Here is a 15230-nt window from a genome sequence, read left to right on the forward strand (position 1 = left end):
TCAAACCAGCTCTAACCTCTACTCCTGCTACCTCCTGCTGCTGCTGCCGCAAAGAACCAGCCTCCTCTCCTAACTGAGCTCTCCAAGCTGCTCTACGGGCCTGCTGAGAACCTCCCGCAGTAGCCTGATCTATGGGTACACCACCTGGCAGATGATCATATAAATACCCAAGCCCCTTCAGATCGGGTTTCCCTCCCTAGCACTCCTGCATAGTCAACAGCGTAGAACTGTCGATAGGAGCATTGGGAAGCTGCAGCTGCTCATGTGCGGGCCTATTAACACCAACTGCCACGCACAACTTCATTACAACAGACGCATAGGGTATAGCACCCGTTGTACCTCATCTCAAGAGTCTCAAAATCCCCTGATAAATAACCATCCCCAAATAAATGTAATCGCCCTGAAGAATACCCCATAGCAGACGAGCACGCTCCACAGTAATCTAATACACATGCGAAGATGGCATGATTTTAGCACATATAAATGACTTCCAAGCCCGTGCAAACCTGTTCATGTACGATGCAGGGAACGTGGAGTAATCAGTATTGCCCCCTCTTGAACTTCCAGTGAGTCTCAGGCACACACAGAGTCGCAATGATCAGATCCAAGTTGAAGTCCTCGGGAGTCTTATCGTTCCAAGTGTCCTGACCAGGATTCCTTGCGGGCTGCTCAATCACCCTCCTTATCGCATCAGCACTGTACTCTGCAGTCATCCCCCTAACCACCGTGAAACTATTCTTCTCCGCCTTAGCGTTAGCATAGAACTCCCGCACAACACTCATGGGCACAGGCGCACAGCAGGGGGAACCTCATAAAAAGGTACCAAGCCCATCTCAAGAATCATTTCCAACAACTTAGCATCCTTTTCTGATGGCAGAAAACCTCGCTCCTTAGCAATAGGCTTTGAGAGGAGCCTCGTGTACTCCTCTTCAGCCTAAAGAGTAGAAAACCTTGGACTTACACCACCTGCAGATGAAGCATCGGTGGTGCTGCTGCTAACTTGCGTTCTTTGCCTCTTGGTTGCCATAAGGATTGAATAAGAGAAAATAATAGCTAAGTGTTTGAGAGAAATTGTGTTTGAGAATTTGTGAAGTGGTGGAGAAGTTTGTGTATAAGTAAGTGTATTTATAGGTGGAGGGGTGAGAATTAGATATGGAATAGAAGTGGGAATTGATTATGGGATCATGGGAATAATGGTTTTGATTGGGAGAGGTAATTATGGGATGTGGAAGAGTAAAAATCGGGTTGGAATTGATTTTGGAGTAAAAGTCCCAATTTTTCTCTTTATTCTGTTGTTATAATTTTTTTTGAATAGGGACCCGGCGCGGCCGCGCGCTTGGACAGCGCGGGCGCGCTCACTCTCTGGAAAACCGTCGCGGCAACGCGCTAGATCAACGCGGGCGCGCTTGGTAACTGGAAAAACAGTGCGGGCGCGCGCTTGATCAGCATGGGCGCGCTTGGTTACTAAAGTTGGCCCTGAATTTTTTCTTTTAGTGATTTTTTTGTGTTTTTCTCCTTTCTTTTTGCTTCCTCTACCTACTAATGTACAATAAACTTAGGTTTCCTCCCAAGAAGCGCTTCTTTTACGTCGCTATCTCGACATAGAACCTCGAGCTCAAATGGACAATAGAACGGCACTTACCACCTCGCAGTTTTCCGTGTCACCATAGTAATGCTTCAACCTCTGACCATTTACCTTGAATGCTTCACCCGGACCATTCTCAAAAATTTCCACCGCTCCATGTGGGAACAAAATTTTGATTATGAAGGGCCCTGACCACCTTGACTTCAACTTTACAGGAAAAAGACAGAGATGAGAGTTGAACAAAAGAACTTGTTGCCCTGGCATAAATGATTTGAGCACTAGACCCCGATCATGCCACCTCTTAACTTTCTCCTTGTACATTTTGTTGTTCTCATAAGCTTGAAGTCGGAACTCGTCGAGTTCATTCAATTGAAGCATCCTCTTCTTTCCAGCCGCATCCAAGTTAATATTTAATTTCTTCAAAGCCCAATATGCCTTATGCTCGAGATCCACAAGCAAATGACACCTCTTACCATAAACCAACTAAAATGGCGACATTCCCAATGGAGTCTTAAATGCTATTCTATACGCCAAAATAGCTTCATCAAACTTTAAAGATAAATCTTTCCTCGATGGACACACCACTTTCTCTAAAATGCATTTGATCTCTTTGTTAGACACCTCAGCTTGACCATTTGTCTGAGGATGATAAGCTGTGGCAATGCGATGATTCACATTATACCTTTGCATCTGAAAGGAATATGTCCTAAGTCCAATCATGTATTAGGATTTAGGAATAACTTTTATGTAATCTGTTTTGATTTCATTGATATTAATAAAAGACTTGTTTTGTTTTTATTACGGGCTCTATCTATTTAAGTGTTTAAATAAGATATACCATAGTTTAGAGTAAAGCTTTTATGGATTATGATGAGATCATAATAGTGAGACCTAAAAGATGATAACTCTAAACTGAAATAGTTCCTGGTCATAGGAATACTAACTGGTAATTAATAATCCGCAAAGATCGGTACATACTATGATTGCTTCATTTTGAAGGATGTCTGTTCTCATAGATATTTGTGTGGTGACACTATAGCTAGTATGTAGGTGCTTATTATAGTATAAGTTCACCGAACATGACTCGCACAGCTGAACAACTGATGGAGTTCACTCACGTGTCAGCAGTTGTTCACATAGTGATAGTTGTACAAGTATCCTTAGACTTGAGGTCATCATAGTCATCTTATGTACACTGAACTATGCTTTGGTTTAGTTCTTAGTCTCCAGGGACAATTATTAGGGCTCTACTGGGTATAGGAATTTGTACACGAAGATAGTGTATGATCAATAAAGGATCTACCCCTTCCAGTGAAGGAAGCGAATGTTCAAGGCTGATCCACTTATGCTAGTTCAGGAATCTCTGGCCAGAGTGAATGAAATTAGAAAGGAGTTTCTAATTTGCATAGAACTAAGCATAGTAAATGGTAAGCAAGTGATTAAATTAGATAGGCTTGACACAAGATCCATACCTTGTATTTAATCAAGACATTGTAGGGTAGAAGGAGTTTATTGTACGGTAACTATTCACTGAATAGGTTCTTGGTATTCTAAGCAGTGAATTCGTATTATCCGGATAGTCGCGATATGCTGAGAAGTATCCCTCACGATGTAGAATAAATATGATTAATTAATTAATCATATTTATTAAATTAGAGAATTTATATAAATAATGATAAAATAGTTTTATTATTATTTATTTCTACTACCGGCTTAATATTGAACCTACAGGGTCACACCATAAAAAGAGAATGATTTAATGGTGGAGGAATTAATTAATAATGGCTGATAATTTTTATTTATGAAATAAATAATTAATTGGAAAATTTAATAATTGATTAAATGAGATTTAATTGATTATAAATTAATTAAAAAAAGTTCTTAATATTATTAATTAAGAATTTAATTTTTGGAAATTAAATCAAGAGAGAGAATTATTTCTAAAGTGTTTAGAAAAAGGATTAATAATTAAAAGGTGTTTTAATAATTAATGAGAACAATAAATGGGTTAATAATAATAATATTTTATGGGAAAATTTCAGCTGAAAATTTTGCCTATAAATATACTATTATAAATCCTATTTTTATTCTAACCCAAAAGTTTTTAGAAAACCAAATTCTCTCCACCTCCTCCTCCTCCTTAGCATCGTTTTCTTGGTGGATACCGGTGGAGTGCTTCACGTTTGAGGAGCAGCTGCTAAGGATCTCCGATCGTTGCGTTTTGGATCGCTATTAAAGGTTAGTAATCGATTCATATGTTTTAATCACGATTTATATGCTTTTATTTGGATTTTATATGTGTAAAAGTGTTTTACCATGCCTCCGCTGCGATTAAAATCCAACAGCATCATAGCAGTGAACTTGTGATTACAAAAATACGACCCTTCATCACTGATTATGACTCTTGGAGTTCCAAACCTTGTGAATATCTGCTTGTGAAGAAAACTAAGCACAACTTTCGCATCGTTCGTTGACAACGCCTTAACTTCAACCCATTTCGACACATAATCAACCGCCAACAAGATATACTGATTGTTACATGATGAGACAAATGGCCCCATGAAGTCAATTCCCCAAACATCGAAGACCTCAACCTCTAGAAGCACATTAAGAGGGATCTCATCCCTCTTAGATATATTACCCATACGTTGACATCGATCACATTTCAAAACGAACTTGTGAGCATCTTTAAACAAGGTTGGCTAAAAGAACCCTGTTTGAAGAATACGAGCTGCTGTATTTTCTCCACCATAATGTCCACCATAAGCCGTTGAGTGGCAAAATCACAAGATCCCCCCGTTTCGATGTAAGAAATACATCTCCTGATGATTTGGTCAGCTCCTTGTCGAAAAAGAAACGGCTCATCCCACATATACCACTTTACTTCATGTAGAAACTTCTTCCTTTCAGCATAAGATAAGTCGAGAGGCGTGATATTACTCACAAGGTTGTTCACAATGTCTGCAAACTTCGGTTCTCTTCTTGTACTCCAAACAACTGCTCATCGGGAAAAGATTCATTTATCAATGTCTTATCCAGTGAAGTAGCATTATGATTCTCTAAATGTGAGAGATGATCAGCGATTTGATTTTTAGTCCCCTCTCTGTCCTTGATCTCTAGTTCAAATTCTTGAAGCAAAAGAACCCATCTAATCAATCTAGGCTTCGAGTCCTTCTTTGAGATGAGATAACGAATTGCAGCGTGATCAGTGAAAACTATCACCTTAGTCCCAAGTAGATAAGATCGAAATTTCTCAAAACCATAGACAATAGCCAAAAGTTCTTTCTCCGTAGTAGTATAATTCAGTTGAGCACCATTTAGGTCTTACTAGCATAGTAGACCATATGAAATATGTTGTTCTTCCTTTGCCCAAGAACCGCTCAACCTGCATAGTCACTTGCATCGCACATCATCTCAAAAGGTTCATTCCAATCAGGTGCAGTTATGACCGGTGCCGTAATTAAACTCTTCTTCAATGTCTCAAAAGCTGCAAGGCACTCGTCATCAAACTTAAAAGGGACATCTTTCTCTAGCAAATTGCACAATGGCTTTGAAATCTTAGAGAAGTCTTTGATGAAACGCCTATAGATTCTCGTATGACCAAGAAAACTGTGAATTCCTTTAGTAGAAATAGGTGGAGGAAGATTCTCAATGACCCCCACCTTGGCTTTGTCCACCCCAAGACCCTTACTAGAAACTTTGTGCCCGAGAATAATGCCCAGATGCACCATAAAGTGACATTTCTCCCAATTGAGAACCAGATTGGTCTCAACACACCTCTTGAGAATGTGTCCAATATTTTGCAAGCATTCATCAAAAGAATCGCCAAATACAGAGAAGTCGTCCTTGAACACCTCCACATTCTGGCCAATCATATCAGAAAAGATGGCCATCATACATCTCTGAAATATGGTCGGCGCACCACACAGACCAAAATAAACTCGTTTGAAGGCGAAAGTACCAAATGGACAAGTGAAGGTAGTCTTCTCCTGATCTTCTGGAGGGATACAAATCTGATTGTAACCTGAATAGCCATCAAGAAGACAGTATTACTCATGACCAACCAACCTATCAAGTATCTGGTCAATGAAAGGCAAAGGAAAATGATCCTTCCTAGTAGCCTTGTTCAGCTTCCTGTAGTCCATGCAAACTCTCCACCCTGTGACTTTTCTTGTAGGAATAAGCTCATTCTTCTCATTTTCTACCACAATAATTCCACCTTTCTTTGGCATACATTGAACTAAGCTTACCCATGAACTGTCGGAAATAGGATAGATGATCCCTGCATCTAGACACTTAAGAATTTCCTTCTTCACTACTTCCTTCATGTTGGATTGAGTCATCTTTGCTGCTAGACCGTAAGCTTGCTACCTTCCTCTAGCAGAATTTTATGCATGCAATAAGAAGGGCTGATTCCCTTGATATATGCTATAGTCCAGCCAATTACTGATTTGAACTCTCTTAGAATCCTCATAAGCTTTTCCTCGTCACTCCCTAAAAGGTCAGATGCAATAATAACAGGAAAAGTAGATGCATCTCCTAAAATGCATACCTCAAATGCTCAGGTAAAGGCTTAAGCTCAAGAGTGGAAGCTTCCTCAATAGATGGCTTGAGGCGTTTAGGAGCTTTATTCAATTCCTCCATTCCAAGAGATTCAAAAGGCATATCAATTTTCCTCTTCCAGGGAAAAGCATTCAGATATTGCAATTATTATTCACCTTCATCATCTTCACTATTTGAATTTCCCAATAAGGCTTTTTTTAAGGTATCGGACCTTAGCAATTGATCAAGTTCTGAAGTAACCACATAATCGACCAACTCCAACTTTGAGCACTCCTCATTTTATGTAGGAAATTTCATAGCATTGAACACATTAAAAGTAACATCCTGATCTAGCACTCGTATTGTGAGCTCACCCTTCTGCACATCTATCAAGGTTCGGCCAGTTTCCAAGAAAGGTCTTCCCAAGATTATGGGAATCTTCTTATCCTCCTCAAAATCAAGAATTACGAAATCAGCAGGGAAGATGATTTTATCAACCTTCACCAAGACATCCTCCACAATACCTAACGGATATGTAATAGAACGGTCGGCCAATTGCAAGGTCATATAAGTTTGTTTTGGATCAGGTAAGTCCATCTTCTTGAAGATTGACAAGGGCATCAGATTGATGCTAGCTCCCAAGTCACATAAACATCTGCCGAAAGAAACATTTCCAATAGTACACGGTATAGTGAAACTTCCTGGATCTTTAAGTTTCGGAGGCAACTTCTATTACAACACAACACTGCATTTCTCCGTGAGAGCGACAGTCTCTAAATCATCTAGCTTTACTTTCCGAGAGAGAATACCTTTCATAAACTTTGCATAACTAGGCATCTGCTCAAGAGTCTCAGTGAAAGGTATGTTGATATGAAGTTTCTTGAACACCTCCAAAAACTTCTCAAATTACTTGTCCAGCTTTTTCTTCAGCAGCCACTTAGGAAATGCGGTGGAGGATAGATCTGTTTCTCCCCTGTATTACCCTTAGGAGGAGTGTTCTCAACAGTAGTCTTCCTTGGTTCCACTTCTACTTCCTGCTGCTCTACTTCTTTCTCATCCCCAGCTTCTTTAGTCAACACTTGAGTTTGTTCAGTATTCGCAACCTTTCCAGACCTTAAAGTGATTGCATTTACCTACTCCTTAGCTTCCCTCTTTCCTGGCACTTCAGTGTCACTAGGTAGTGTACCAGGCTGATGATTTAGCAAGGCATTGACAATTTTCCCAATTTGAATTTCCAAGGTCTTGATAGAAATAGCTTGACTTTTGCACATAAGCTTCAACTCCTCTAATTCATATCTTTCATTAGCTTGTTGCAGCCGGAGTTGTTGTCTTGGTGCATATTGCGGTTGCTGAAAACCAGGGGGGTTGTACTGCTTAGCTGAATACTGCCGATAAGGCTATTGAACCGCATTTTGAGCGTTGCTCCAACTGAAATTAGGATGATTGCGGTTGTTGGGATGATAAGTGGCTGGCACGGGTTGCTGCGAACACTAAAAGTTGCTCACAAACTGAGCTTATTCACTAGAAATTGTGCACTGATCAGTCTCATGGGCACCAACACATATCTCACAGACACTACCAATTTGATTAACTCCATAATTAGCCAAAGTGTCCACCTTCATCGTCAAAGCCTTAAGTTGGGCAGCTATAACAGTTGCTGCATCCAACTCCAGAATTCCTGCCACCTTTCCCTGAGTTAGTATCTGGGAAGGATTCCGGTACTCATTAGCAGCCATCAGTTCAATAAGTTCATAAGCTTCATCGTAGCTTTTAGCCCACAAGGCTCCTCCTGATGCTGCATTGAGCATGGGTCTAGAAGTAGCACCCAATCCATTGTAGAAACAGTTAATAATCATCCAATCAGGCATGCCATGGTGTGGGAACTTCCTTAGCATCTTCTTATATTGATCCCAAGCCTCATACAAAGATTCTCTTGTTTGCTGAGCAAACTGAGTAAGAGCATTCCTGATTGCAACAGTCTTTGCCATAGAGAAGAATTTAGTGAGAAACTTTGGAGCAAGATCTTCCCAGGTGGTGATAGACCCTGCTTGCCATAGAGTAGAATTTAGTGAGAAACTTTGGAGCAAGATCTTCCCAAGTGGTGATAGACCCTGCTGGTAGAGAATGTAACCATCACTTAGCTTTGTCCCTCAGAGAGAACGGGAAGATTCACAGCTTGATAACATTTTCAGTCACATCATTGAACTTAAAAATGTCGCAGATCTCGATGAAATCCCTTATGTGCATGTTGGGGTCTTCAGTAGGAGAACCCCTAAACTGAACTGAGTTATGTATCATCTGAATCGTGCTTGACTTGATCTCAAAAGTGTTAGCCCTGGTGGCTAGCCTGATGATGCTTGACTAAATGTCATTGATCTTAGGCTGAGAATAGTCCATCAAAATCTTAGGATTTTCTGCTTGATCTCCCATCACTACTAAATCTGGTTCCTTGACTTTCTCTTCTTCTTCTACCTTCTTTTCTTTTTAAAAAACTTCCTTTCGAACTACCACAACTTCTTCCTCAGCTTTATCCAGTGTTCTCTTACGAGTACGCGAACGCCTATGCAAACACCCTCGCTAGAGTACCTGAAATAATGCAAGGAAACGAATAAGTAATAATGTCCAAGTCAACGAACTTTAATGACCACTGATGGAAAGCACATAAACTATAATTACCAATGCAGTTCCCCGGCAGCGGCGCCAAAAACTTGTTAGTCGCTAAACACACGCTAATGATACACGCAAGTCTAGGCGTTCACAAGTAATAGAGAATCTTTTCTAGTTCATTCCCACAGAGACTGGCTTTGGTTAACTAATTAATTTATGCACTTAAGCAATAATGTATGGTTATTATTCAATGCTAAGATGATAACAAATTGAGGTTGTTTATAACTAAGGATTAAACTAACAATTATAACTAAGAGAATAAGATTGACCTTGGCATGTAATGGTGATGACACTAATCATTCAATAACTTTATTATTATTAACCTTAGCATGCAATGGTGATGACAGTAATCAGATAACACGAAACTGATAAACGCCGACTTTCGTTGCAGGAATACCATACTACCAGACATCCATAAAAGAGATAGAAGCTGAATAGGCACCAATTACATTGAGACCCTATATTTCTATAGAAATTGACAACATAACGGTTTATGCACAAGTTATCTATCTTGATTATATAGGGCAAATAAGATGGTTAAAATTACCCACAAATCATGCATATAAATACATGAACATATGCTAGCATGGCAAGTTCTAAATCCTTAATTTCACTTTCGCTTCATTAAGAATTAACACACTATCTTATAAGTTCGCGACGCTCATAAAATGAATACGCACAATCAATACTAGGTTATCATTCAATCACCACACACTAAGGCATCGAAACAAATTAACTAAAGAAATCCATAAATAAATCTGTTAGAACCCCACGCTAACGATTAGCCCATAATCGGACTCATCATCAACGTGGAATCTGATGAAAGCATGGTATAATAAATATAGTCTTTATAACAAATAAATAAAACCAAGCACAAAACAAGAGTAAGGTTCACAAATAAGAAAACTAGCATCCAAGTACAACTTAGAACAAAGATTCACAAGTAAAAACAAGATCTTATTTATCTTCATTGAATCGTGCTAACATGGTCTTCTTACAAATCTCCTTGATATGTCTCTGGCTTGATATATTATTAGAAACGACCTAAAGTTATTTATATAGCAACCCTGATCAGCAGAGAAGTCCAGATATCAGTCTTCTATTCAAAACAGGATTCTTAAAATCAGACATGGCGTGGGCGCGTGCTTGATCAGCGCGGGCGCGCTAGCTCTCTGAAGTTCGGGCGCGGCCGCGCGCTTGATTAGTGTGGGCGCGCTGGACTTTTTCCAAAACTTGACTTCTTCTTTTTCTTGCATATTTGAGCCGATCTTTGCGAGCTTTATTCCTTAGACAGCAACCTAACACCATTTAGCATCAAATCAATGCTAAATCACCCGATTCTCTGATTAATGCCTGAAATGCAAAAACACTAGAAAACACATTAAACCCCCAATAACTTTAGTACAAATACACCAATTCAAAGCTTAATAGAGCATTTTAAAGTGTCATAATGCCACTCAATAGTTGCATTAAGGGCTCCCCTTGGCTCACCACCCTCACACCCTCACCTTCACCTACTAAGGTGGAACTCCTCTCACTCTCTTTTGTCAGGATGGAAAAAATAGCCTGCATGATTTCACTCATTTCCTCTCCTTTTACCTGGGAGCATCCCGGCCTCTCACTCAATTCACTCCCTTCCCTCAAACCTAGGAGTAATTGTACAACTACTAACTCATCTACACTTGTAACAATAGTTGAAATTTCAGTATGTGTAGTGAGTACTGACGGATGAGGAACATCCACCAGGGTAGTGGTTGGGATAGTCGACGGATGACTGCTGCTAGGCACATCCATCGGGATAATATCACTAACCGACGGATGAACAATATCCACCGGTAGAGAAGAAATAATAGAGTTTGGAGTGGAGAATATTGTAGACTAATTAGGGCATAGATGTCTCAACAGTTCCTGAAAGAATTGGCAAGTGAGCCAACAAATCATCTAAAAGATGATGCTCACTTGCACTAGATTTTGGCTTCCCCAACAGAGTTAAAAAAGGGGAATCAGAAATTGATGTGTTGATCATATCCATATCTAGAGAGTTTATGGTGCTTTTATGATTAAAGATTTTGGGTGTGACTCCATATTTATTGGAGCCACATCAATCTGAATTTGTGATGGTGCAGTTACTGAGTCTTTAGCTTTAGTTTATACTGTGTGTGTTCCCTGTGCATCCGCAATGGTTTTGGATCTCTTCTTTCTGGCATAAGTTTGGGGTGAGCTTGTGTCCCTTACGCTCTTGGCATGTGCTCCTGGTTGGGAGCTTGTTTCAATGGTAACATCCTTTTGGGAGGATGAAACTAGAAGTGAGTTGATTTCCTTATTAATCACCACAGTTTGTTGGAAAACTTTGGTGTGGCTAAGCTTAGGTACACTTACCTCTCCATCCTTATCCTTGGGGTTTCTTTGATGTTCACCCTATCCCTCACCTACCTTACCACCCTTCACACTCTCCTCTTTAGTTTTGGTAAATTTTGTAACTGTTTTCTTTTGAGAGAAACCAGATGGGGTTTTCTTGGGTTTGGATTTGGAAATTTTTGTTTTGGTGGCTTGGGTAGGCATCTGTTAGGTCATTGACACAGATGCCATAGCCACTCTCAAAGGCAAAGAAATTTGGGAGGTTGGAATAGTAGAGACAATGGTGCTTACCTCACTTACCTGATGGCCCTCCATGATTGGAAAATAGAAAAAGGGGCACCTCTTTGTGATGACTTGCTCTATTAAGATCTGCAATCACTCTCCTTTCTTGAACCAAATAATCTGGTTTGTTGGTTGGGTTCTCAATGACAATATCCTCAACAAGATGGTTAGCAAGAATCATAATGAATCTAGCATAATAGACATTTTTACTTCTCTTTTTAATTTCCCCTAACTTGTAACCTAACTCAAACATGATCATGTCACTGAAATTATAGTACTTATTAGTAACTAACATATAAAGCATGTTAAGCATGGCAGTGTTTACGGAATCAAAACTGCTTACTTTACCAGAATACACCATGGTAACTACATCACATAAATAACTCCACTCTTTTCTAAGACCTAGCCTTCTAATCTCACTTACCTTAGTGGTAGGAAGAGCATAGCCAATAGAATTAAGCATGGTAACTAAATTAGTATATGTGTGTGGTTTAGTAGAAGTGTTCTCAAGAATCTTAAAACATGTTTGAATCATATCACTGTTAATGCATAATTGCTTACCTTTAAGAGTAAAAGTTATGGTTTAGAATGGTACACAGCAGTTGTCCATATCTCCTCCATAACTTCACAGTATATTGTGGGTGATTCCAGCATAGCATGACTGAGTTTGCATCCCTTCACAAAGTCCATCATTTTGTGAAAATCTCCGGATGCAGGAATCTTTTTGTTTACAAGTGCAGCAAAGTTGTTCTTCTCATAGATGAACCCTGACTGAGACATGATTTTGACTACTGGTGTAATATCTGGGATATACCGTGTAATTATTTTTGCTAATTAAATAATTATTATGTGTGTTCAGTATCTATTCTATGAATTAACTGTTAAGTATTATTTGTATTTGAATATTCAAATATAGTATTAATTGAGTATTTCAATTTTTATATGTCCAAAATAAAATATAGATAATTATCATATCTTCCTAACTATTTTTATGTTGATTTATGAATTTATATGAATCATATGAAAGTTCTAAAATCATTTTCCGAGTATTTAAAATCTATTTTATAAAAAACGGGAACCAACTGACGTCAACCGTTGTTACGTTTTTGGAACCCGAAACTCTTCCGAGAACTCCTTCCTAACCTAATTGTAATATTCTGAGCATTTTCCATGTTTCGACTTTTTCGATCCGGCGTACGGTTTGTCCTGCGCGGGTCCCGGCGCAATATTTTTGATACAGTATTCGTTTCAGTAAATCAATAAAAACCCGTATTTTCGATAAACGGGAGCTTTTTATTAAACTATCACAATTATCACTTCGTAATACGTGTAACCAGGCGCTGAGAGCAAGACCGCAGTACAAATTGTACTGATTTGGATAATTATCCCGAAAACCGATACCGTTTGGATCAGTTTTTACAAATAAACGTACCATTTTATATCCGGAATGATCCAACGGGATACTAATTTTCCGTAAATATAAATAGCCTTTTACCGTAATTTATTTCGTATCAAAATCATTTGCAGACAGATAAATATATAATTTTACAGAGAAAAATCCTATATTCATAAACTGTTTCAAGAATCAAACCAACTTTTGAAGGTGTTATTGATCTTTGTTTGAAAAGCTCGAGTACTGGATTTGAAGGTCTTGAGAAGCTCTATCAGAATCTGTAATCCATACACCTGCAGAATCAAAGGTTTAATTTCTAAAAATTTATTTATTTTCGAATTATTTTTATGAAAAATATGAATTTTTGTTCGGATGATTGTTTGTATGATTTGATGATTGCATGTTGTAGAGCTTGTTTTCCTGATGATTTTGGTATATTATACGTCTGATTTGGAGTTCAATAACATGTTCAAATTTGAGTTTGATTTTCGAATTTTAAAATTAGGGTTTATAACCCGTATGAATGTTTTAAATTGAAATTTGGGGGTTTTTGATTCAGGGGTTATTAGCTATTGATTTATAGTGGGTTGTGTTACTTATGAAATTTGCAATCGATTGATATATAGCTCGTTAACAGAGGATGCTTGAATCGAAGGGAGTTGTGTTTTATAGATTTACGATATTCGCCGGAAACCGGCAATGTTCTTGGCCAATTTCCGGCCAGAACAGGGATGATTAGAATGTTTTGATTGCATGAACAAGTTCATGGTGTTGTGTAGTGTTGATCTGGAGGTGTTGGTGGGGTGAGGACGCCGGGATCGTCTTCTCCGGCCACCCCCGATTTTCCGGCGACTGAAACTGCAAAATTGCAGTTTAGTCCCTGTAGTTTTGAAGATGGTGAAGTTTAGTCCCTGTAGTTTTGAAGATGGTGAAGTTTAGTCCCTGTAGTTTGCAAAGTTTTCAAAAATAGGATTCCTGTTTATAAAATATTTAAAAATCATATTTCCTATTTATTTTTATTATAAAAATTCATTTTTAATTTCTGAAAATTCTAAAAAATTAGTATTTTAATTCCGAAAATTATTTTTAATTCAAATATAAATCTGAATTAATTAGTTAATTAATTTCAGTTAATTTTTAATTGATTAATTGGTCAATTAATTCAAAAATTAATTGATTAATTTGTTTAATTAATTATTAATTGATTTTAATTAATTAATTAATTAGATTTAATTATTTAAAAATGATTTAAAAATTCCGAAAAATAGTTTCGAGCTTTAAAATATTATTCTAAATTATTTCCAAGGCTCGATAATTATTATAAAATTGTTTTGGAGCCAGAATTGGCCAGCCGAACCCTGTTTATTAACCCGAAATTGATCCAACGACCCGTTTTAATTCCGAAAAATATTTTAAAAATCATTTTAAATACTCGAAAGCCTATTTATAACCCGAGACTTCTTTATAAATGATTTGTCATTGATTATGTGATGTATTATGTGTTATATGTGACTTGTTGATTGACTATCGGTCTATACATTCGGTGTTTACTTGATTATTGCATAACTTTCAATCCGTTAATCGGATTTGGGTAAAACGAAAGGTAGATAGAAGTATGTGTTGAATAGAATCCTATGAGTTAATGATTGATAGATGCTTATGAGGAGAAGAGGCAAGATGTAGGAAAGGGAAACAGGTAGTTGAGGAGTAAAACGATTGTGATTGGAAGCGAGTGCAGGATAGTAAGCTAATACCAGGCAAGTGTTCTGAACTTTCTCGAGATATTGTAGTACTTGATAGTCTTGTTGACATTGCAAGTGCTTTGAAGCACAGAAACCTAAACCCTGATTTCAGTTATTATTCTTGAGCCATGAACCATATTCTTTCTAAGCCATTGATTATTGTATACCCAAACACGAACCACAAATCTACGATACTACTCCATAAATACATACAAACTAAATACCAAACACTGAACTGAATTATTTTATACTCAACCCATGGTATCTTATGCTTTGAAAGACCAAATTCTTGAAACCCTGAAACATTGATTCCTTTGTTATCCAATTCTTTCATTACCCAACATCCAAGCCTTGAAAGTACATTGTTGATCCACACAAGGGTTGAAACCCTTTCATTGTTAAACACTCACTGTTGTTAATGATTCTGATTATTGTTTATTATTGTTTAATTTTGTTATTATATTAGAATTGGATTGTTTTTATAAAATTGTGGACCAGATTCGTGGTCAGACCATATAATGGTCACGTTAGGCCAATGTGTGCCTTGGATCCAGTAGTTAGAGCAATGCTGTGTGCTTTGCTCGGGATTAGTGCGTGACTGATCAGCAGCCTAACCTTGGTTTTAAAATAAAAATATAGTATCCAATTCTAAATCATTATC

At 38.0% G+C, this 15230-nt stretch overlaps 1 non-coding gene across 1 annotated transcript; it reads left to right on the plus strand.

Annotated features, from left to right (window-relative positions):
* Positions 1 to 7993: 7993 nt before the first annotated feature.
* On the plus strand, positions 7994 to 8100 carry LOC141722133 (small nucleolar RNA R71). Its single transcript, XR_012575162.1, has one exon. It is a non-coding gene; the product is annotated as a small nucleolar RNA R71 (small nucleolar RNA).
* The last annotated feature ends 7130 nt before the right edge of the window (positions 8101 to 15230 follow it).

Source organism: Apium graveolens, chromosome 4 (genome assembly GCF_009905375.1).
Source record: "Apium graveolens cultivar Ventura chromosome 4, ASM990537v1, whole genome shotgun sequence".
Lineage (NCBI taxonomy): Eukaryota > Viridiplantae > Streptophyta > Magnoliopsida > Apiales > Apiaceae > Apium > Apium graveolens.